Source organism: Nomascus leucogenys, chromosome 16 (genome assembly GCF_006542625.1).
Source record: "Nomascus leucogenys isolate Asia chromosome 16, Asia_NLE_v1, whole genome shotgun sequence".
Classification (NCBI taxonomy): domain Eukaryota; kingdom Metazoa; phylum Chordata; class Mammalia; order Primates; family Hylobatidae; genus Nomascus; species Nomascus leucogenys.
In genome coordinates, this window is record NC_044396.1 from 29,218,731 (window position 1) to 29,243,977 (window position 25,247).

At 36.6% G+C, this 25,247-nt stretch overlaps 1 non-coding gene across 1 annotated transcript; it reads left to right on the top strand.

Annotated features, from left to right (window-relative positions):
- The first annotated feature begins 5,496 nt into the window (after positions 1-5,496).
- On the top strand, positions 5,497-5,604 carry LOC115830709. The gene has a single exon (XR_004026263.1). It is a non-coding gene; the product is annotated as a U6 spliceosomal RNA (small nuclear RNA).
- The last annotated feature ends 19,643 nt before the right edge of the window (positions 5,605-25,247 follow it).

Below are 25,247 nucleotides of genomic sequence, written 5' to 3' on the forward strand. Positions count from 1 at the left end.
ACATGAGATAGTGCCTGGACAGAGATTTTTCAATTAAGGGAAATTTGCTTTTTTTCAGAATGAGATACTGGAACATGCTTTTTAAAAAAATAAGTAAAATGAGACATACTAGAGCATTCTTACATTTTTTGGAAAATAGTCAAGTATAGAAGAAGAAATTGATGATGTAGAACAAAGAAGAGAGTTTCAAATGGAAAGTCTGGTTGGCAATCTGGGATGGGATCTTGAGCACCAAGACAGAACAAGACCTTTTTTAGGGAATAGACATTTCTTCCTTTCCAGAGGAGGGAGGCTGAGTACACAGTACAGAAGCAGGTAGGTTAATAGTTTTGTTGATAGGCAGATAAAGGACCTCCTTTCTGTTTTTTCCTTTTTCCTTTTCTGTGTTTTCTGTTTTATTCCCACCCATCTAGGAAGTGAAACATTTGAATTTTTCACCATGAGGTGTTACTGATATTTTCAAACTTCCAATGCACTTAATTAAAGCTTTTCCCATGAGTAAGAAATTCATCCTAATATAAATGCTGACACACTGAGTAGAGTTTGTGTTTTTTATTTCCAAGTTTAAAGAACAATGTTTTGAATAAACTGTTAGTCTTATAAGAAGGAATATGCCCAACACTTAGCAATTTCATGAATCATTGGGCTATGCTGTTGCACATAAGGGAATTTTTAAAGATTATATCTAAAGCATTGCTATTGTAGCATTCTAGTCATGTTTATATGTCTGCAGGGAAACAGTGCATATTTTTATAAACAAAATTTCCTTAACATAGCAAAAGAAAACAGAAAATTGCTTTAAAAAGAGCATAAAATGCAAAGTTAGCAAAAATTTTCTATACTGAAAAAAGAATAGTTGTTGGAAATGTCAATCTCATCTTTACCTAAGTACAGAATTTTGATGTACTAGAAAAACAAACTCAAAATTCAGTGAAATCTTTTTTTTTTTTTTTTTTTTTTTGAGACGGAGTCTCGCTCTGTCGCCCAGGCTGGAGTGCAGTGGCGCAATCTCGGCTCACTGCAAGCTCCGCCTCCCAGGTTCACGCCATTCTCCTGCCTCAGCCTCTCCGATTAGCTGGGACTACAGGCGCCCGCCACCGCGCCCGGCTAATTTTTTGTATTTTTAGTAGAGACGGGATTTCACCGTGGTCTCGATCTCCTGACCTCGTGATCCGCCCGCCTCGGCCTCCCAAAGTGCTGGGATTACAAGCGTGAGCCACCGCGCCCGGCCCAAAATTCAGTGAAATCTTAATTCGATTAATATGATAACTATTCTGAGAGGTCTGCATCTCATTGGTGATTTAAGTGAATTATGCTACTTAGTCTAGCAATCATAATTCAGTATACTGGTGAATGCTTAAACCCTATTTCTTAAATACAGCACAGAACTTGAATGGTTTTGTTGTTATTGTTAGTTGTTGATTCCTTACTCTCTCTAGGGCTCAGATAACTGGAAATGTACCTATACCATAATTTTTTGCTATTTGTAAACTCTATGCACATAACATTTTGCATATCAGAGTTAACCAAATTATTGCCATGGAAAAATCTAAGAAAGAAAAGACAGCATTAATTAAAACTTTAACTTTCTAATTTCCATCCCATAATTTAATCGTCAGCCCATGTTAGGTTTCCTCTCGATTCATGTCTCACTCATCTACTAATCCATTAATTAAACAAACATTTGCTGAAATCAAATATGGTAGCATTAGACATATAGAAGACAATAAGACAGCAGAGCCTTTGGACCTTATGAACCTATTGTTTATTGGATAAAATAGACATTTAACTAATAATTTCAAGCACGATCAATGATAAACTGGGAAACACAAGGTTTTGTGAAGTACAAAGCTAGCCTGGGTTTCACACGCCAGAAGAAACATGAAAACAATCAGATAGAAACGTGGACATTGTCTGTCTAACCAATCATTGACCTTACTTTTCAAACATCACTTCTCAAATAGTTGGCTGGCAAAAACTCTTGTATAATTTTGGAGAATGATGGTATTCTGTATACTTGGGCTGTGTAGATTAATAACTTAAACTCATAGAGCAAAAATTATCCTCATTTATATATAATTACAGCATATTTAGTTCAGTCTGATAATGAAACTTTATCTACAGTTGTCCAAACATCTTGAATCTAGAAATAGTTATGGGTCTCCAAACAAATCATTTCTAATTTTCATGTGGTAAATGTAATGACAACTTGAGAACTAGCTCCTACATAAATAATGTCAGAAGATATATCAGTGTTTCTAATTTGTAGTCTTCTTTTTCATTTGGCGGATAAACATTTTCAATGGAGATGATGAAATCAGTTCAGACAAGGCTGCTTTCATTGAGAAAGATGAATGAAAAACATACTTCTTAACTAGTGGATTGGTAAACAGACTCAAAGATTTTTAAAAATCTGGCTGTTGTCTGCTTGATTTAAATAGGTGAAAGTATTGAATTTAGAAGGCTTCCTTTTAAACTATTTTAAAATAGGAAATTATTGTATGAGAAGGCTTGATAGCCTTTGTTTAATCAGTATCAAGAGATATAAAACTTTTGCACTGTTCCATGTCACAAGAAAATTTTTCATGTGACCCTTGCTAAATGACAGGAATTGTATGAAACTGTTCCACATTTTAATGAACCAATATGGATAGCTGCGTCTGTGTATAATACATTATATAAGAAATCATTTTGAAATGTATGCAAAGAACGCAGTTTACCAAATCACAGTACTGCTGCTTTTCTGATTTATTTACTAAAAATAAATTTTTAAGGTGTTGCAGAAAATTAAAAAAGTAAATTCAGATGGATTTTTAATTTATTTCAAATAATAGCTCAGTTCTTTTACCTATCCTAAGTTACTAGTTATTATCTGTCTGTATAGTAAGTCTTATATATGAGATAACTTAAATCTTTGTAAATTAGAAAAACGTATATGCACATAGGCATATATGTTATATATATATCAGTCATATATAATCTTATGTATTATTCGGGATAGTCACAAAGATCAAAGCTTATGCATTTAATAAAAAATACAAATTAATTTATTGATAGTATCAAATAATGTTAGAGCTGTTAATGGCAGAGAGAAAAATGTAGTCTGAAATTGCTAGTTAGAAACAAACCAAGAGAGGGCATGACATGCCAAAGATGATGTGAGGAAGATGTATAAATTGAGACTAGAATGTAGGCTATGTTATCTATCTGTCTGTCTGTCCCTCCATCCATCCCATAGCCATTCATTTATTGAGAGTCTGCTATGTGTTAAGCATTTTGCATGAAAATGCATGTATATTACAGCTCCCAGTCCTTTGCTTTACATGCTATTGTTTAGGAATACCTGCTCAAATAGGTATCCCTATTTCAACACTTTGCCTTCTTCACAAAAACATTAAAACATATTAGAGAGTAAATGGGAAAAAAAATAGGAGATTTGGAAGATTAGTTTGGGAAATCTATCAAGAAATAGAACAAAAAGTCAAATAGAAAAAAGAAAATTGGAAAACTCATATAAGACATGCAATATCTGCATAATACAATTTTCAGAAAGATGGAGCAGAGAAAAGGTAGAGGGAGAAATCATGAAAATAGTTTTCTCAAGACGAAGGACATAAATTTCTTTACCTGAAAGGCCCACCAAGTGCAGAAGATAATGGATTAAATTAAACATATCATGGTAAAGTTAAGAACACCACTTAGGAGCAAAGATATGGTTGTAATTGTTCACAAAAAATAGGGAAATAAATAATAAACATGTATAGTATTGAGAATTATAATTACTTTAGAATTTCGAACATCAACTCTGGCACCTAGATTGATGAATTCATATGTTAAACATTTTCAAGGAAAATGAGATCTAACCTAGAGTTCTATATATGTGCAAACTTAATAAAGATACTGGAGAGATAAAGGATCTTTAAACATTTTGCTTTTCACATGCCATTTCCCAGGAAGCAACTGTAATATATTCTTTACAAATATGAAGTAGAAAACCAAAAATAAGAAACATGTGGGACAAAGAAAGTAAGAGTTTCAACCCCAGAGAGAGGTTAAGGGAACCCCCCAGGTGCTATTGAAGGCAGAAAGCAACCTGAGGGTTGTGCCCCAAGCACAGAGAGACCCAGCCCAGATTTCAACAAGTTCATAATGTGTCAATCCATATAGTTTAAAACCTCACCACATAACATCCTTTCCCCCGATGCGCAGATCAGCACAGTAAAAGTGAATGGATCTCACTTTAATTGATGAGATGTAAAGACGGTACCGTTTGGATGAGACCATGAGGAGACAATAAAGGTCACGCTAAAGCTGGCTTCTACCTTTTGAGTCTCATTTTAGCAAGAGACTTCGGATTCCTGCAGAGTATAATTCAGAAAAAACCTGCAAATTTACTCTAATCAAAGAAAGCCTCTATATGGCACACGCTCATATATGCCTAAACTACCCTTGAAACATAAAAAACTGGTAGCGGTGACTGACTCTAGGAAAGGCAATTGGGTGTCTAAAGCAAAAAGAATGTGAGAGAATTACTTTTCATTCACCAGTTACTTTTGAATTTTATTCCAAAGGCATGTATTATCCAGACAAATGATGAAAATAAGACGGAAGTAAAATGCACCACCCCCCAGAGTGTTTAGTCTTCTTAAATGTCTGTTTGAGGTGTTCAGAAGCTCATCAGCTCCACAAAGATTCTTCAGAAACAGAGTGATGCTAGGTTATGCCGAGTCCAGCGTGCCTGAGCCTCAACATCCCCGGAAGCCAGAACAGGCACCTAGGCCTTATTTATTTGTCAGCAGAAAATGAGTTCAGAAGAGGAGGCCTAAACATACCTAAATGTAATAAGGAACAACAACTACAAAAGGTAAAGAAAGAAAAAAAAAATCCTTAACAAAATTAATTGGAAGGAATGAAGAGGATGGTGGTGGAAGAAATTATGTGTGCACTGAAACCATTTAAAATGCTGGAATAATTTACACACATATAAATTTCGAAATATGTATGAATTTTTAAGGCAGTGGAATATATTTAATTTTCACAGGAAACACAAAACTGTGCTAATGGGTTTCATTTTTGGAAGTGCTTATGTTTTTGTTTAGGAATTAATGCAAAATTTACCACGTTTTTATTTCGCTTATGCTAAAGGATAGAGGATCTTTTTTAACTAAAGAAAACCAGCAAAAATGTGACAACTTGTAATTAAGCTTAATCTTACATATCAGCAAAAAGGCGTGACTCAGGGTTCATCTATTTATCTTGATACCTTGGGGCTTATCTATTTATCTTGCTAGTCATCTTGCTGCATGATGATGTTCATCTATGACTTGAGTTTCATCTATTTATCTTGCAGCAACATTGTAACATTGAAGTTGCAACATCAATATTAATATTGCCCAAGTGTGCTCTTGAAATGGCCCCTAAACAAATAGCAAGTCTGTGTCTATAACTTCATCCTCTATAATGTTTCAAATTTTATACTATATGAGTAGATATTAAATGCTCATGTCCACAGAATATATTTCTAAAATTAGAATGACACAGAGAAGATTAACATGGTGTTTACACCAGGATGCTGTGAAAATTTGTGAAGTCCTCAGTATTTTTACATAAAAACTAGGAAAATTTGTTGCTAGCAAACCAGTTCTACAAGGACTGCTAAAGAGGTTCCTTTAGATGTAAATAAGAGGACACTATACAATAAACTGAATACATATAAGGAAATGAAGAGCACTGATGAAGGTAACTATATAGGTAAAAGTTAAAACAGTATAAATGTACTTTTTGTTTGTGATACTTTTTTTCTCCTCTCTGATTTAAAAGACAAGTCTATAAAATGTTTGTAATACTTTTTTCTCCTCTCTGATTTAAAAGACAAATTTATAAAGCAGTAATTATAAATCTGTGTTTTTGAGTATATGATGTATATAGATGTAGTTTTTATGACAATACAAGCACGAAGGCCGCTGATAGAATAAAACTTCTTAGAAGCAAGTTTTTTTTAATATCATTGATATTAGGTTAGAATTAAAAATAGTGTGAGTTAAGATGTTAATTGTAATCCTTATCTCAGAAATATAGTTAACAGATAAGAGTTTAGAAGTGGACATTAGAACATAACTATTTTACAACAAAGAATGCAGTGATAGAGGAAGAGGAATAAAAAAAGATACAAGACATAGAAAATAGCAAAATGTCAGACATAAATTCTAAATGATTAGTAATACATTTATTGTAATAGAATTAAACATTTCAATCTAAAGGCAGAAATTTTAAAATGGATTTAAGAATATACAAACATGCTTTCTACAGTGATACACTTTAGATTCTAGGACACATGTGGAATATAAAAGGGTGGAAATAGATATGCCAATAGAATAGTAAAAAAGAAAAAAACTGGAAGTGGCTAAGCAAATATCAGACAAAATATACTTTAAGATGAAAATTTTTATCAGAGGCAAATTTTAATAATGGTGAAATGATTGACCCAACAAGAATATATAAGAATTATAAACATATATGACTCTAACAACAGAACCTCAAAATACATGAAGAAAAAATGGACATGATTGAAAGGAAAAATTAACAGATCTTCAATAGTAGCTGAATATTTCAGTACTTCACTTTCAATATCAGAACGACTAGACACAAAATGCAAAAGAAAAAGACTTAACACTATAAACCAACTAGACCTAACAGACATCTATAGAACACTAACCAACAGCAGTAGAAAAAACATTCTTTTCAAGTTTACAGGAAATATTATCCAGGATAGAACATATGCCAGGTCATATGATGAACTTTAATAAATGTAAAAGGATGTAAACAATATAAAGTATGCTCCTTGGCAACAATGAAATTCAATTAGAATTTATTAACAGAAAAAATTGTGAAACTCACAAAAATGTGGACACAGTTCACTCCTAAATAAATAATGGGTCAAATCAGAAAATTAAAGTGGAATTAGTAATACTTTGAGATAAATTAAAATAAAAGCAAATCAAAACTCATGGGATACAATGAAAGCAATATTTATAGCTATAAATATCTTTATTAAAAGGAATATCTCAAATCAATAACATAATGTTCTGCCCTAAGAAACTAAAAAAAAAACCCAAAGCAATCAGAAAAAAATTAATAACAATAACCAGAATGAAAACAAATGAAACAGAAAATAAAAAAGCAATAGAAAAATAAATGAAAGCCATAGTTGGTCCTTTGAAAAAGTCAGCAAAATTAACAATAACAGTGTATTGGAGGCTCAAGCCAGGAATATAAGACAAAAAAAAAAAAGAGGCCTTTAGATTGAAAATCCAGAAATAAAACTATTCACAGATAATATGATCTTGCATGTAGGAAATTCTAAACAATCCACAATCTATTAAAGTTTATGAATCTATTTGGCAAGATTGCAAAATGTAATATATATATGAGCCAATCATACTTCTATTCACTTGCAATGAACAATGTAAAAAGTAGGAGAAAAAATATATTTACCATAGCCTCAGAAAGAATAAAATAATTAGAAATAAATTTAACAAACGAAGTGCAAGATTTGTTTACTGGAAACTAAATAACATCATTGGAAGAAATTGAAGACCTGAATTAGTGAATAAACAGCCTGCCCGTGTTCGTGAATTGCAAGACAATACTGTTTGGCTAGTAATACTTGCAAATTGATTACAGATTCAACACAATTCCTAGTATAATACCAGCTGCCTTTGTTGCATGTATTGACAAGTTGATCTGAACATTTGTATGGAAATGCAAGGAACCTGGAATAGTTAAAATATGTAATCTTGAAAAAGAAGTCCAAATCTAGAGAAGTTACACTTCCCAATTTCAAAACTTACTACAAAGCAGCAGTAATCAAAATAGTGTAATACTGGTATAACAGTAGACATACATGTCAGTGGAATACAATTCAGAGTCCATAAATAAACCAATACATCTATGATCAATTATCAACAAGGTTGCCAATACAATTTAATGCAGGAAAGAATCATCTTTTCAACAAATGGTTCTTCAGCGACTAATAGCCACATGCAAAAGAATTTGATTCCTACCTCACATGTTCTACAAAAATTAATGTAAAATGGGTCACAGATCTAAATATAAATATATATACACATATATATTAGAAGAAAATATAGGCATAAGTCTTCATAACCTTGGGTTAAGCAACAGTTTCTTAAATATGACACCAAAAGCATAATCAACAATAGAAAAAATAGATAAATTGAACTTCATTACAATTCAAACTTTTTTTTTTATTGTACTTTAAGTTTTAGAGTACATGTGCACAATGTGCAGGTTTGTTACATATGTATCCATGTGCCATGTTGGTGTGCTGCACCCATTAACTCGTCATTTAGCATTAGGTGTATGTCCTAATGCTATCCCTCCCCCCTCCCCCCACCCCACAACAGTCCCGGGAGTGTGATGTTCCCCTTCCTGTGTCCATGTGTTCTCATTGTTCAATTCCCACCTATGAGTGAGAACATGCAGTGTTTGGTTTTTTGTCCTTGCGATAGTTTACTGAGAATGATGTTTTCCAGTTTCATCCATGTCCCTACAAAGGACATGAACTCATCAATTTTTATGGCTGCATAGTATTCCATGGTGTATATGTGCCACGTTTTCTTCATCCAGTCTATCGTTGTTGGACATTTAGGTTGGTTCCAAGTCTTTGCTATTGTGAATAGTGCTGCAATAAACATACGTGTGCATGTGTCTTTATAGCAGCATGATTTATAATCCTTTGGGTATATACCCAGTAATGGGATGGCTGGGTCAAATGGTATTTTTCTAGTTCTAGATCCTTGAGGAATCGCCACACTGACTTCCACAGTGGTTGAACTAGTTTACAGTTCCACCAACAATGTAAAAGTGTTCCTATTTCTCCACATCCTCTCCAGCACCTGTTGTCTCCTGACTTTTTAATGATGGCCATTCTAACTGGTGTGAGATGGTATCTCATTGTGGTTTTGATTTGCATTTCTCTGATAGCCAGTGATGATGAGCATTTTTGCATATATTTTTTGGCTGCATAAATGTCTTCTTTTGAGAAGTGTCTGTTCATGTCCTTTGCCCACTTTTTGATAGGGTTGTTTGTTTTTTTCTTGTAAATTTGTTTGAGTTCATTGTAGATTCTGGATATTAGCCCTTTGTCAGATGAGTAGGTTGTGAAAATTTTCTCCCATTTTGTAGGTTGCCTGTTCACTCTGATGGTAGTTTCTTTTGCTGTGCAGAAGCTCTTTAATTAGATCCCATTTGTCAATTTTGGCTTTTGTTGCCATTGCTTTTGGTGTTTTAGACATGAAGTCCTTGCCCATGCCTATGTCCTGAATGGTAATGCCTAGGTTTTCTTCTAGGGTTTTTATGGTTTTAGGTCTAACACGTAAGTCTTTAATCCATGTTGAATTAATTTTTGTATAAGGTGTAGGGAATGGATCCAGTTTCAGCTTTCTACATATGGCTAGCCAGTTTTCCCAGCACCATTTATTAAATAGGGAATCCTTTCCCCATTGCTTGTTTTTGTCAGGTTTGTCAAAGATTAGATAGTTGTAGATATGTGGCGTTATTTCCGAGGGCTCTGTTCTGTTCCATTGATCTATATCTCTGTTTTGATACCAGTACCATGTTGTTTTGGTTACTGTAGCCTTGTAGTATGGTTTGAAGTCAGGTAGCATGATGCCTCCAGCTTTGTTCTTTTGGGTTAGGATTGACTTGGCGATGCGGGCTCTTTTTTGGTTCCACGTGAACTTTAAAGTAGTTTTTTCCAATTCTGTGTAGAAAGTCATTGGTAGCTTGTTGGGGATGGCATTGAATCTATAAATTACCTTGGGCAGTATGGCCATTTTCATGATATTGATTCTTCCAACCCATGAGCATGGAATGTTCTTCCACTTGTTTGTATCCTCTTTTATTTCATTGAGCAGTGGTTTGTAGCTCTCCTTGAAGAGGTCCTTCATGTCCCTTGTAAGTTGGATTCCTAGGTATTTTATTCTCTTTGAAGCAATTGTGAATGGGAGTTCACTCATGATTTGGCTCTCTGTCTGTTATTGGTGTATAAGAATGCTTGTGATTTTTGTACATTGATTTTGTATCCTGAGACTTTGCTGAAGTTGCTTATCAGCTTAAGGAGATTTTGGGCTGAGACAATGGGGTTTTCTAGATATACAATCATGTCATCTGCCAACAAGGACAATTTGACTTCCTCTTTTCCTAATTGAATACTCTTTATTTCCTTCTCCTGCCTAATTGCCCTGGCCAGAACTTCCAACACTATGTTGAATAGGAGTGGTGAGAGAGGGCATCGCTGTCTTCTGCCAGTTTTCAAAGGGAATGCTTCCAGTTTTTGCCCGTTCAATATGATATTGGCTGTGGGTTTGTCATAGATAGCTCTTATGATTTTGAGATACGTCGCATCAATACCTAATTTATTGAGAGTTTTTAGCATGAAGGGTTGTTGAATTTTGTCAAAGGCCTTTTCTGCATCTGTTGAGGTAATCATGTGGTTTTTGTCTTTGTTTCTGTTTATATGCCGGATTACATTTATTGACTCGTGTATGTTGAACCAGCCTTGCATCCCAGGGATGAAGCCCACTCGATGATGGTGGATAAGCTTTTTGATGTGCTGCTGGATTCGGTTTGCCAGTATTTTATTGAGGATCTTTGCGTCAATGTTCATCAAGGATATTGGTCTAAAATTTTCTTTTTTGGTTGTGTCTCTGCCCGGCTTTGATATCAGGATGATGCTGGCCTCATAAAATGAGTTAGGGAGGATTCCCTCTTTTTCTATCGATTGGAATAGTTTCAGAAGGAATGGTACCAGTTCCTCCTTGTACCTCTGGTAGAATTCGACTGTGAATCCATCTGGTCCTGGACTCTTTTTGGTTGGCAAGCTATTGATTATTGCCACAATTTCAGAGCCTGTTATTGGTCTATTCAGAGACTCAACTTCTTCCTGGTTTAGTCTTGGGAGGGTGTATGTGTCGAGGAATTTATCCATTTCTTCTAGATTTTCTAGTTTATTTGCGTAGAGGTGTTTGTAGTATTCTCTGATGGTAGTTTTTATTTCTGTGGGATTGGTGGTGATATCCCCTTTATCATTTTTTATTGCATCTATTTGATTCTTCTGTCTTTTCTTCTTTATTTGTCTTGCTAGCGGTCTATCAATTTTGTTGATCTTTTCAAAAAACCAGCTCCTGGATTCATTAATTTTTTGAAGGGTTTTTTGTGTCGCTATTTCCTTCAGTTCTACTCTGATTTTAGTTATTTCTTGCCTTCTGCTAGCTTTTGAATGTGTTTGCTCTTGCTTTTCTGGTTCTTTTAATTGTGATGTTAGGTTGTCAATTTTGGATCTTTCCTGCTTTCTCTTGTGGGCATTTAGTACTATAAATTTCCCTCTACACACTGCTTTGAATGTGTCCCAGAGATTCTGATATGTTGTGTTTGTTCTCGTTGGTTTCAAAGAACATCTTTATTTCTGCCTTCATTTTGTTATGTACCCAGTAGTCATTCAGGAGCAGGTTGTTCAGTTTCCATGTAGTTGAGCGGTTTTGAGTGAGATTCTTAATCCTGAGTTCTAGTTTGATTGCACTGTGGTCTGAGGGACAGTTTGTTATAATTTCTGTTCTTTTACATTTGCTGAGGAGAGCTTTACTTCCAACTATGTGGTCAATTTTAGAATAGGTGTGGTGTGGTGCTGAAAAAAATGTATATTCTGTTGATTTGGGGTGGAGAGTTCTGTAGATGTCTATTAGGTCTGCTTTGTGCAGAGCTGAGTTCAATTCCTGGGTATCCTTGTTAACTTTCTGTCTCACTGATCCCTCTAATGTTGACAGTGGGGTGTTAAAATCTCCCATTATTATTGTGTGGGAGTCTAAGTCTCTTTGTAGGTCACTCAGGAATTGCTTTATGAATCTGTGTGCTCCTGTATTGGGTGCATATATATTTAGGATAGTTAGCTCTTCTTGTTGAATTGATCCCTTTAGCATTATGTAATGGCCTTCTTTGTCTCTTTTGATCTTTGTTGGTTTAAAGTCTGTTTTATCAGAGACTAGGATTGCAACCCCTGCCTTTTTTTGTTTTCCATTTGCTTGGTAGATCTTCCTCCATGCTTTTATTTTGAGCCTATGTGTTTCTCTGCACGTGAGATGGGTTTCCTGAATACAGAACACTGATGGGTCTTGACACTTTGTCCAATTTGCCAGTCTGTGTCTTTTAATTGGAGCACTTAGTCCATTTACATTTAAAATTAATATTGTTATGTGTGAATTTGATCCTGTCATTATGATGTTAGCTGGTTATTTTGCTTGTTAGTTGATGCAGTTTCTTCCTAGCCTTGATGGTCTTTATAATTTGGCATGATTTTGCAGTGGCTGGTACTGGTTGTTCCTTTCCATGTTTAGAGCTTCCTTCAGGAGCTCTTTTAGGGCAGGCCTGGTGGTGACAAAATCTCTCAGCATTTGCTTGTCTGTAAAGTATTTTATTTCTCCTTCACTTATGAAGCTTAATTTGGCTGGATATCAAATTCTGTGTTGAAAATTCTTTTCTTTAAAGAATGTTGAATATTGGGCCCCACCCTCTTCTGCCTTGTAGAGTTTCCGCCGAGAGATCCGCTGTTAGTCTGATCGGCTTCCCTTTGTGGGTAACCCGACCTTTCTCTCTGGCTGCTCTTAACATTTTTTCCTTCATTTCAACTTTGGTGAATCTGACAATTATGTGTCTTGGAGTTGCTCTTCTTGAGGAGTATCTTTGTGGTGTTCTCTGTATTTCCTGAATTTGAATGTTGGCCTGTCTTGCTAGATTGGGGAAGTTCTCCTGGATAATATCTTGCAGAGTGTTTTCCAACTTGGTTCCATTCTCCCCGTCACTTTCAGGTACACCAATCAGACGTAGGTTTGGTCTTTTCACATAGTCCCATATTTCTTGGAGGCTTTGTTCGTTTATTTTTATTCTTTTTTCTCTAGACTTCCCTTCTTGCTTCATTTCATTCATTTCATCTTCCATCACTGATACCCTTTCTTCCAGTTGATCGCATCGGCTCCTGAGGCTTCTGCATTCTTCACGTATTTCTCGAGCCTTGGCTTTCAGCTCCATCAGCTCCTTTAAGCCCTTCTCTGTATTGGTTATTCTAGTTATACATTCGTCTAATTCTTTTTCAAAGTTTTTAACTTTTTTGCCTTTGGCTTGAATTTCCTCCTGTAGCTTGGAGTAGTTTGATTGTCTGAAGCCTTCTTCTCTCAACTTGTCAAAGTCATTCTCCGTCCAGCTTTGTTCTGTTGCTGGTGAGGAACTGTGTTCCTTTGGAGTAGGAGAGGCGCTCTGGTTTTTAGAGTTTCCAGTCTTTCTGCTCTGTTTTTTCCCCATCTTTGTGGTTTTATCTACTTTTTGTCTTTGATGATGGTGATGTACAGATGGGTTTTTGGTGTTGATGTCCTTTCTGTTTGTTAGTTTTCCTTCTAACAGACAGGACCCTCAGCTGAAGGTCTGTTGGAGTTTGCTAGAGGTCCACTCCAGACCCTGTTTGCCTGGGTGTCAGCAGCGGTGGCTGCAGAACAGCGGATTTTCGTGAACCGCGAATGCTGCTGCCTGATCGTTCCTCTGGAAGTTTTGTCTCAGAGGAGTACCCGGCCGTGTGAAGTGTCAGTCTGCCCCTACTGGGGGGTGCCTCCCAGTTAGGCTGCTTGGGGGTCAGGGACCTACTTGAGGAGGTAGTCTGCCTGTTCTCAGATCTCCAGCTGTGTGCTGGGAGAACCACTACGCTCTTCAAAGCTGTCAGACAGGGACATTTAAGTCTGCAGAGGTTACTGCTGTCTTTTTGTTTGTCTGTGCCCTGCCCCCAGAGGTGGAGCCTACAGAGGCAGGCAGGCCTCCTTGAGCTGTGGTGGGCTCCACCCAGTTCGAGCTTCCCAGCTGCTTTGTTTACCTAATCAAGCCTGGGCAATGGCAGGTGCCCCTCACCCAGCCTCACTGCTGCCTTTCAGTTTAATCTCAGACTGCTCTGCTAGCAATGAGCGAGACTCTGTGGGTGTAGGGCCCTCCGAGCCAGATTCGGGATATAATCTCCTGGTGTGTCATTTTTTAAGCCCGTCGGAAAAGTGCAGTATTAGGGTGGGAGTGACCCAATTTTCCAGATGTCGTCTGTCACCCCTTTCTTTGACTAGGAAAGGGAACTCCCTGACCCCTTGCGCTTCCCGAGTGAGGCAATCCCTCGGCCTACTTTGGCTCACGCACGGTGCGCTGCACCCACTGTCCTGCGCCCACTGTCTGGCACTCCCTAGTGAGATGAACCCGGTACCTCAGATGGAAATGCAGAAATCACCCATCTTCTGCGTCTCTCACGCTGGGAGCTGTAGACCGGAGCTGTTCCTGTTCAGCCATCTTGGCTCCACACCCCCAATTCAAACTTTTTTTGCTTCAAAGTGCACCATTAGGAAAGTGAAAAGACAATAAATAGAATGGGATAATGTATCTCCAATTCATATACCATATATCTGATATCAAGGAGTAGAATGAAGAATGTAAAGTAATTTGTATAATGCTACAATAAAAAGACAACCCAATTTAAAACTGGGCATCAGAATTTGAACAAGAAACTCTCCAAAAAGATATGGTACAAATGGCTAATATGCACTTGAGAAGGTGCGTGACATTATTAGTCATTAGGAAAATAAACATTAAAACTACAATGATATACCACTTCACAAATTGTTTTTGCAATCTTGTTTATAAGCTGATTCTAAAATTCTTATGAAATGGCTCTAATAAAAAAGAGAAACAATAATGAGTGTTGGCGAGGAATGAGGATGGCAGAAATCGGAACCCTCATATACTGCATGCAAACTCTTTGCAAAGCAGTTTGACAGTTGCTCAAAAAATTAAACAGAGTTATATGACTCAATAATTCCATTGTTAGGTATATACTAAGATTACTGAAAACATACCTACATAAAAACTTGTACACAAATATTCATAGAAACATTACTCATTATAGTCAGCAAGTGGAACCAAACCAAATTTCCATCAATTGATGAATGTATAAATGTGAGGTATATTCATACAATACAGTGTAATTCAGCCATGTAAAGCATTCAAAGACAGATACATGCTATAACATGGATGAACTTTAAAAATCTTAGCTAAGTGAATAAAGTCAGACATAAAAAAACCACATATGGTATGATTCAGTTTATATAAAAGGTCCAGAATAGGCAAATCCCTAGAGACAGATTGATTAGTTGTTGCACAGGATTGGGGAGAAAGAGGGTTTAGGGAGTGACTGGTAGTGAGTCTGGGGTTTCTTTTTGTTGTGATGAATGTACTCTGAAATTAGACTGATGGTGTTCACACAACTTCGTAAATATGCTAAAAGAATCACTGAATTGTGTACTATAAACAAGTGAATTTTATTGTATGTGAAGTATATCTCAATAAAAATAGTTAAATACTAATTCCACCAATTAGTGTATGATGATTAATTTCTCATTTTTCATAGTGATTATTGAATATAATATAAAATATGCAGTTTTCTGTAGCAATGATGCTTTACAACAGTTACTATTTTGGTTTAAAACAGGAGTCAGAGTACTCCTTTAAACAAACATTTTCCAAATTGTAGGAGTCAGTTTATATCCATGAGGTTTAGACATTATTATTTATTTGACCCAATTAAAGAAAATATAACTTTCTTAGCAAATAAAAATTAAGGTAGATATTTTTAAATTATTTTCAGAGAGGATGTTTGTAGTTCAAATGATTTGGCTATTTCACTAGCATTATTACAAGATGTTCAACCATTGGCTGGGCTCCAATAGCATCTTCAGTTCCTTTATTCTATTGGGATACTTATCTGAAAGCCACTGTTTCCTTATATTTCAAAGATAAATTAAGAGAAATAAGTAAGTAATAAAAATTTTAAAAAGTCTCTCATTGCACCTGTAGTCCCAGGTACTCAGGAGGCTGTTACAGGAGGATCACTTGAGCCCAGGAGTTTGAGGCTGCAGTGAGCTATGACTGGGGCCCCTGCACTCCAGCCTGGGTGATGGAATGAGATCCCGTCTCTAGAAATAAACACAAGCATAAAAATCTCTTCCTTTATTCTCCATCCATGATAATGCTCTTCTCTTGCCAGTTACTTTCTGGAAGTGATTTTATATTTCTTGGACTCTTTATGTGTGTATCCACAGTAGAGCAGAGCAAACTGCCCCTTCTTGAACGCATTCATGCTTTTTCCATTTATAGAATTACTTATTTTCTTATGTCACTCAGAGTTTATCCATTCTCCTAGATGTGCGTCTTTCCTGTGCATTTGAGCATCATAGGAAGATAAATTCTATTCTTGATAATGGCAGCCTTGTCATTGAGTCACAGAAAGCCATTATTCCTACAATTTTTCATTGGTAAGTTCTGTGGAGGTAGAATTTTATGTTGTAAGTATAAGATTTTTCTAGACTCAAATTACTTCTCCCTTGCAATAGAAATTGACCAGTGATGTGTGCTGCTGACTTTTCATAATCAATGTATATCTAATCCATTAAGTTATTACATATAATATTGGTCAGAAAAGCATCCTGTGAAATTTAAACTCCCTTTTATTTTCATGGTATGGCGTGGAATCAACTTTTATTGCCCTCTAGTGGTGGAATCTGTGAACTGCATATTTAGATGTCTGGGACAGCGTATTTTCAAGGTGTAAAGTAGGTTGCTCAACTCCATGGGTAAAGCTAAAGAGTAGATGGGAAACATTCAGAGTTATTGCAACTGACTAATGATGCCAATAATTTGACTGTAGAAGTTTTTAAAAATATAACATATTTACTGTCTTTTTGTCACATAATCGTATTTCATGGGAAGGAAATCGAAATCTTTGTTTCCTTTAGAATAAAAGAACAATAATTAAAAATTTTCTTCACTTGGACCAAATTTTTTTTTCTGAATATATAAACTTACGTTGGGGTTTGACATCTCAAAAATATTTCAAAATATTTTACCATCCAAAAATATTTTTTAAATTTCAAGGTATAATTTAATTCTACCTAAAATTAGGTATATAAATTGATGTATAGTCACTTAAGTGTTGTATGCTATAGTTTCAGACAATTCCCTCCTTCATATCTTTTTCTTCCCTTCAACAAATATATGTTGAATGTCTAGTACAAGTCAAGGAGCTCTATGTGATATTGTAATGTTGGTAAAGCTTGATTTTGACTTTGCAGCCTATGTGGTGATACATTTCCCCCAAAGTGTATGAAAGATGGTGGTGGGAAGAGGCTAGGCCTGTCTCTGTGGGACCCAAATTTTCTTTGCCAACTGCCAACTTTCAGTTTTAGAAAAAGATTTCCTTCGTTAGAAAGGGTTTTGAGTTGATAAAATGCAAGTATTTCTATTAAAATGCAAATATTTTCAAAGTGTGTAAAATATAGGGCATTATGTGTTTTTCTGAGTTGGTATGAGTTGAATTTCATCGGCACAAACTGGAGTCTCTCTGTTACTGTGTGTGTGTGTGTGTGTGTGTGTGTGTGTCTGGGCATGTGAAGGCATGAGTGTGTGTGTGTAAATCTATTGAGGATACAAAAAAGACCCTGGATGGAAACAGCAGTGCTATAGAAAAGGGGGGAAGAGTATAAAAGATAAACTTAACCTACTTAGTTTCTCCTTGCCTAGGGGTAGTCTTATTTTCTAGCATTCTTTCATGATCTATTTACTAAATGTCCAGTGTCCCTAGGTGCCTCTGTGAGTCTTAGAAACCTCTCAGTAGCCTATGTGTGGGAGGTGGAACCTTGACATTTTGCCCATCCGGGTTTCCTTCCTCTGAGAGTTTTTCTCTGAGCTATGTCATGGGTAGATTTCTGGTGAAAATCTGTACTCATTGTTAAAAAGAAATGTCTGACTTAATGATTCAAACAAATAAAGCGTATCTTGACTCAAGGGTGAGGCAACTCTAGGCTTCATGTAACAGAGATACTTTGATACAGGAAGATCTTTCAGTATCCGCTAAGATCATAGTACAATACTATTGAGTAATTTGAAGTCTAACCTTGTTCAAATGTGGGAAGATATATCTAGGATTGTATCATTGTCTGCTTATCCCCTTACACACATATCAAATAGCTTAAAGTTTGAAAAAGTAATACTAGAAAAAAGTCTGTGTTTAAGGTAAGCATGTTATTATATTTATTTTCCCCTGGCACATAGTAGATAAAGGTGTACCTTAGAGATACTGTGGGTTTGGTTCCAGACCATGACAATAAACAAATACCACAATAAAACAAGTCACACAATTTTTTTTTTTTTTTTTTTTGGTTTCTCAGTGTCTATAAAAGTTATATTTGGAGGGGCGTGGTGGCTCATGCCTGTAATCCCAGCACTTTGGGAGGCCTAGGCAGGCGGATCACGAGGTCAAGAGATGGAGACAATCCTGACCAACATGGTGAAACCCCGTCTCTACTAAAAATACAAAAATTAGCTGGGTGTGGTGGCACGCCTGTAATCCTAGCTACTTAGGAGGCTGAGGCAGGAGAATCACTTGAACCCAGAGGCGGAGGTTGCAGTGAGCCAAGATCACGCCACTGCACTCCAGCCTGGCGACAGAATGAGACTCCATCTCAAAAAAAATTATATTTATACTATACTGTTGTCTATTAAGTTCGCAATAGCATTATGTCTAAAAAAACGACGTACACCTTAATTAAAATATTGCTAAAAGACACAACACTCACTGAGTAGTAATCTTCCTGCTGGCGGAAGATCTTGCCTTAGTGCTGTTGGCTACTGACTGATCAGGGTGTTGACTGTGGTGATTTCTTAAAATACACCAATGATAAAATTTGCTACATTGATTGACCCTTTGTTTCACAAATTATTGCTGTATAGCATGCAATGCTATTTAATAACATTTTACCCAGAGTAGAATTTTCTTCAAAATTGGAGGCAATCCTCTCGGAGGCAATCCTCTCAAACTCTGCTGCCGCTTTATCAAGTAATTGTGTGGAATGTACTTAAATTATTTGTTCTCTTTTTGACAATGTTCATAGCATCTTGATCAGGAGTAAATTCTATCTTAACAAACCACTTTCTTTGCTCATGTGTAGCAAGAAACTCTTCATCCATTCAAGTTTGATCATAAAATTGCAGCAATTTAGTTACATCTTCAGGCTCCACTTTGGATTCTAGTTCTCTTTCTATTTCTACCACATCTGCAGCTACCTTCTTCACTGCAGTCTTAAATGCCTCAGTCATCATGAGGGTTGAAATCAACTTCCAAAATCTATTTAATGTTGATGTTTTAAACTCTTCTCATGAATCACAAATGTCCGTAATGACATCTAGAATGGTGAGTCTTTTTCAGAAGTTTTCAAATTTATTTTGCCTAGATCAATCAGAGAAATCACTATCTATGGCAGCTGTAGTGTTATAAAATGTATTTCTTAAATAATAAGACTTGAAAGTAGAAATTACTCTTTAGATTCGTAAGCCGCAGAATTAATGTCGTGTTAGCATAAAAACAACATTACTCTCTGTGTACATCTCTGTCAGAGCTCTTGGATTACTCAGCACAATTTCAATGAGCAGTATCTTTTGAAAGTAATCATTTTCTTCTGATCAGTAGGTCAACAGTGGGCTTAAAATATTTGGAAAACTGTGTGTAAACAGATGCGTTGCCATCTAGGCTTTATTATTCCATTTATAGGCAGAGTAGATTAGATTTAGTATAATTCTTAAGAGGCCTAGGATTTTGAAAATGGTAAATGAACATTGGCTTCAATTTAAAGTCACCAGCTGCATAAGCTTCTAACAAAAAAGTCAGCCCGTCCGTTGAAGCTTTGAGACCAGGCCTTAAATTTTCCTCTGGCTAAGACAGTTCTAGATGGCCTCTTCTTCCATTATAAAACTGTTAAGTCTACATTGAAAATCTGTTGTTTAGTGTAGCCACTTTCATTAATGATTTTAGCTAGATCTTCTGGATAGCTTGCTGCAGTATCTATATCAACACTTGAGGCTTTACTTTGTATTTTTATATAGATGTTATAGAGATGGCTTCTTTCCTTACACCTCAAGAACCAGCCTCTGCTAACTTGAAACTTTTCTTCTGCTGCATTTTTTTAAGTTATCTCAGCCTTTATAGAATTTGAGAGAGTTTAGGACTTGCTCTGGATTAGACTTTAGCTTAAGGGAATGTTGTGGCTGGTTTGATTTTTTCACCTAGACCACTAAAATTTTCTCCATATCAGAAATAAGGCTGTTTCACTTTATCATCATTCGTGTGTTCACTGGATTAGTGCTTTTAATCTCCTTAAAGAACTTTTACTTTATATTCACAAATAACTTGGGTGTTTGGTTAAAAGGTGCCTAGTTCTGGGCCTATCTTGGCTTTTGGCATGCCTTCCTCACTAAACCTAATCATTCTGGGCTTTTGATTTAAAGTGAGAGATGTGCAACTCTTCCTTTCCCTTAGACACTCAAGAGAACACTGTGGAGTTATTAATTGTCCTAATTTCAATATTGTTGTGTCTCAGGGAATAGAGAAGTCTGAAGAGAGGGAGAGAAATAAGGGAATGACTAGTTAGTGGAGCAGTCAGAATACATATGACACTTGTCAGTTAAATTCACTGTCCTATATGGGCGTGATTCATGGCGTTCCTTTCGTTACAATAGTAACATCAAAGATCACTGTTCACAGATCACAATAACAGATATAACGGTAATGAAAACATTTGAAATATTACAAAAATTACCAAAATGTCACACAGAGACACGTGCACATGCTGTTGGAAAAATGGCATCAATGAATTTGCTCAAGGCAGGGTTGCCACACACCTTCAATTTGTAAAGAACACAATTATTTGTGAAGCACAATTGATATGGTTTGGCTGTGTCCCCACCCAAATATCATCTTGGACTGTAGCTCCCCACAATTCCTACATGCTATGGGAGGCATCCAGTGGGAGGTAATTGAATCATGGGGGCAGGTCTTTTTCCTGCTATTCTCATGATAGTAAATAAATCTCAGGAGATCTGATGGTTTTATAAAGAGGAGTTCCCCTGCACAAGCTGTCTCTTCTCTGCCACCATGTAGGATGTGACTTGCTCCTCCTTGCCTTCTGCCATGATGTGAGGCCTTCCAGCCCTGTGGAACTGAGTCAATTAAACCTCTTTTCTTTATAATTTACCTAGTTTCAGGTATGGCTTTATCAGCAGCATGAAAATGGACTAATACAACAATAAAGTGTGGCACAATAAAGGAAAGCTCAACAAAAGGGGGTCTGCTTGTATTTGTTAAATCTTATCTTCATAAATAGTAAAAATTTAAAAGATACTTTACTTACCAGAGTACCTCAAATTTTTACCTTTTGCTTAAGTGTAGGGATTGATAATGAACAACTTAGAAACTATTGTCCCATGTTAATTTTTCTGATTTGAGAATTGCTGAGAGTAGCATTTAGATGGAAGAAGTCCCAAAGAGAACTGTAAGTAGAGTAAGGGCATTTACGTTATTCTTCCTCATAGTTCCATTTGTTGGTTTTCAGCGTCTAACTTTGAAAAGCTGCCTGAGGCTGCCGAGAATCTACCACAAGGATCACAGCTCTACTGCTCCCAGACTCCTCCCAAGATGGAGCAGGAGCCAGGCCAGCTGTTCAGGCTCACTCCTGGTCTTTGATATGCTCAGGGCAGCGGCTTTTCTCCGCCAGCCTCACCATTTGACTCTTTATCATCATGAAAACTCAGTCAGGTCCTGCAAATGGCCAAAGGAACAATAGACAAAACCTAAGTGTTTTTATCATGGAGAGAAATCTCTGCTGCTGCTGATAGATCCTAGCAGTAGATTAGATTTGGGCTACACCCCACAGGTAGAAAGCCCACCATTTAGGGAGGAGCTGCTTTGAATATGGATCAAATAATTAGAAAATTGACTCCTAGATCACTAGGCAAGAAACCACTCATCTGTCTTAGGCATCCCACCGTAGATATGAATGGAGAGAGAGTAGAAAAGGAGGCTTCTCAAGGCAAATAGTCATCATAAAACCCATTCTTCTTTTTCTGTAAAAGGGAGAGTATGCAACTCAGCTTCAGAACCTGAAATCCAACAATGGTATGTAGCACCAACAGTAAAGTACAATTGCAGCAGGAAAAATATCAGTGGAAAGCAGACGAGAACAAAATGTTATTTAGAATGGGATTAAATAGTTCTACATGTTTGGGTTTCAAAATAATATATCTGTAAACCTTGAGTTTTTAAAAATTATTTTTATTTTTAATTGACACATAATTGTACATTTTTAGCGGGTGCAATGTACTGTTTGGATACATGCATAGATTGTGTAATGAATGAATCAGGCAATTAGCATATCCATCACCTCAAACATTTATCATTTATTTGTGGTTGCAATATATTATACCTTGAATCTTAAGAGCAAAACAAAATTGGGCCTTTTGCTTTCTTTTAGAAAGTATTGAGGAAGTAATAATATTTGGGGAACTTTACTAATAATGGAGACAATTAAATAATTGTAAAAATTCTCTTCTATGAAACATCTAATTTTCTGAAGACAAAGGGAAAAAAACAAGGTGCTAGATGATGATAAGAGCATGAGGTATCAGACAGATTTTCTCTTTTGTCTTCTTTTGCCTGTATATTTTCCCAGGCTTAAAGAAGTAGTAAAATTATGCATGTAAGATTGAATTCATATACATATTTCAGAATTTTGAAATTTAATTTCCACAGTTATTTCAGATGGCAGGCAAGGCTGTTTGCTTAAGCTGAGATCCCTTTTAACAAAACTCTTGAAGAAACTAACAATTTTGTAAGCCAACTTGTTTATTCTGTGAGTTACTTGACTGCAAGAGTAGACTAAACTGCCCTTTTAACCACACTATTTGTACTCTTACAGATCTGGGAGTTGCCATCTCTGAAACCAGAAAAGGGAGTTAGGGAAGTTGAAAGAGACAAAGGATCTAAATGTGGTATCTTTGCAAAATCTCAAAGGTCAGGTGGCACGTGCATTTCCAATGGCTTTAAGGAGGGAAGATAAGGTGTGGTTTAGTGGTCTACCTGGAAATTCAAATTCTATTCTGTGCAGTGTGAAGATTTTTTCACATTAGGTAAATCACTGATGAGTCATGCCCCAGCACATACTCAGTGGTTTTCCAATTTTGATTTTATTTTGTACTCCTAGATAGTAATACTTATGAAGGATTTTACAATTGCTAGATTCAATTTTGGGTCAAGGCTTTGATTTTTGTGCTGACACCAAATACCAAACCTTGGAAAACAGAGAAAGAAGAAATTGGTGAATTTTTACTCAATTCAAGAACTCACCATTTTTTTTAAATTAGTATAATAGTTCTAACTGATTGTTTCATAAGAAAAAATAGAAAATGAATCATTATGAGTCTGAATGAATACTTTGTATCTTATCTATTCTATTAAAACTAAAACATGAGCTAAAAATTTTAGGTATTAAAATATACATTTTTGTAATGAAATTTGTTGTAACACTTCCCTTAATTATAAATTTAAATGGAGCCCAGCCCACAAGCATTTGTTTAAAATCAATAGATTGGGCAATAGTTTTTGGGATAATTCTTTTATAATCTGAGATTTTTAATGCTACCTCCATTTTCTACCTCCACATTTCTAATGTGTTATTATTAATTTAGATATAATAGATTTGTTTCTGTAATTTCTTTATGGTCAATCATATACTGAGCAACAATAATTTTGAAAGCAGCTATGTGGAAATGGGGAGATAACAGTGAATTTATGTGAATAATACTGGTTTCTTCTCTTAAAGGAGATTTCGATCTCATTGGAAAGATGTGCCATATACAGTAATCTCAGGGATCAATTAATTAAATGGGTCTGAAAGCAGAGGTTCCAGAAAATGGGTAGAGAATGGAGGATATGAGTTACAAAAATCCTATGTTGAATCCTGGAACTAATGACTTGGAGAACTCATTGTACTTCTTCATGACAGTGTTGTCAATGCAAACAAGACGGGAGAATACACAATAATTGCCAAAATAGATTGTATTAGTCTCACACTGCTAATAAAGGTATACCTGTGATTGGGTAATTTATAAAGGAAAGAGGTTTAATTGACTAATTGTTCCACATCACTGGGAAGGTCTCACAGTCATCGCAGGAGGTGAATGAGGAGTAAAATTACATCTTACATGCTGGCAGGCAAGAGACCATGTGCAGGGGGACTCCCCTTTATAAAACCATCAGATCTTGTGATATTTATCATGATACTTATCATGAGAACAGCATGGGAAAGACCTGCCCCCATGATTCAATTACCTCTCACTGGGTCCCTCCCATGACACATGGGAATTATGAGAGCTACATTCAAAATAATATTTGGGTAGGGACAAAGCCAAACTGTATCATTCCACCACTGGCCTCTCCCAAGTCTCATGTCCTCACATTTCAAAACAAATCATGCCTTCCCACAGTCCCCCAAAGTCATAACTCATTTCAACATTAACTCAAAATTTACAGTCCAAAGTTTCATCTGAGACAAAGCAAGTCTCTTCTGCCTGTGAGCCTGTAAAATCAGAAGCAAGTTAGTTACTTCCTAGATACATTGGGGGGGTGGGGTGGTAAATACAGCCACTCCAAATGGGAGAAATTCGCCAAAATAAAGGAGCTACAGGCCCCAGGCAAGTCCAAAATCCAGTGAGGAAGTCAAATCTTAAAGCTCAAAAATGATCTTCTTTGACTCCATGTCTCACATCCCGGTCACCTCAATGCAAGAGGTGGGGTTGTATGGCCTTAGGCAACTCTGCCTCTGTGGCTTTGTGGGGTACAGCTCCTCTCCTGGCTGCTTTCACAGGCTAGTGTTGAGTGTTGGCAGCTTTTCCAGGTGCACAATGTAAGCTGTCAGTGGATCTACCATTCTGGGGTCTGGAGGACAGTGGCCCTCTTCTCACAGCTCCACTAGACAGAGGTCCAGTGGGGACTCTGTGAGGGGTTTGTACCCCACATTTACCTTCTGCACTGCCCTAGCAGAGGCTTTCCATGAGGGCTCCGCCACAGCAGCCCACCTCTGCCTGGACATCCAGGCATTCTCATACAACTTCTGAGATACATCCTAGGCAGAGGTTCCCAAACCTCAATTCGTGACCTCTGTGCACCTGCAGGCTCAACACCATGTCGAAGCTTCCAAGGCGTGGGGCTTGCACCTTCTGAAGCCATGGCCTGAGCTGTGCCTTGGCCCCTTTTAGCCATGGCTGGAGCA